The sequence below is a fragment of the Chaetura pelagica genome, unplaced genomic scaffold, assembly GCF_000747805.2.
Source record: "Chaetura pelagica isolate M959 unplaced genomic scaffold, ChaPel_1.0 scaffold108, whole genome shotgun sequence".
NCBI classification, from domain to species: Eukaryota; Metazoa; Chordata; class Aves; order Apodiformes; family Apodidae; genus Chaetura; species Chaetura pelagica.
The window spans coordinates 4,068,759-4,069,491 of NW_009970718.1; positions in this window are offsets into that span (position 1 = coordinate 4,068,759).

Genomic DNA, 733 nt, shown 5'->3' on the forward strand with positions numbered 1-733 from the left:
GGTGCGCCGAGCGGCTCTCCCGTGTTCGCGCGGGGGGAAGCTCCGCTCCACAACAGGACTCTGCGGCGATTGTCAAGAGCGCCCTGACTGAAAAGTGCTTCCACTGGCCCGGCGCTGCACCTGCAGCGTGACTGCAGCACTGCGAACAAGCTCTCCGAGGGGCCTTCCCCTCCGTTCCCGCCCTGTGCCCGCTGCGGGGCTCCAGCGCGTCCGGGAAGCTCGGTGCGTGACAGGGGCTGCGGCACCGCTGACCCATAGCTGCCCGCTGCCGTCAGTTGCTATTTTTAATTCACGAGCACCCAATGATGCACAGGCAAGCCCAGATCCCGAGTGCTTCCTCCGGGAGGTGACCCGGAATGCCGGCCTCCCTTGTCGTGATGCGATGCAGAGCCCACTTGCGGAAGGGTGTGTGTGTGTGTAAATGAACACCCGGCTTCCTTCCCCTCAGGTACTCACTGGGGGAGCGCCTGAGGGCTTTGCTGCTCGGTTCCCCGTGTAAGGGGTCAGCGGGGCTTTGCTGTCTGCCCCAGCCACACACACCCATGTGTTCAGCTCACACACGTGCAGCCAGGCTGCGGCTTCGGGCAGCTCGGCGCAGGCAGCCGGGCAAGAGTTCCCGCTGTTCCTTGAGGCGAGGGTTCTGCAGCAGCCACCTCGCTCCTCTCCCCGCACCCTCCCACGCGGGACGGGAGCTTCCATCCTTGAGCGTGGAGGACGCGCGGCCACCGGACCC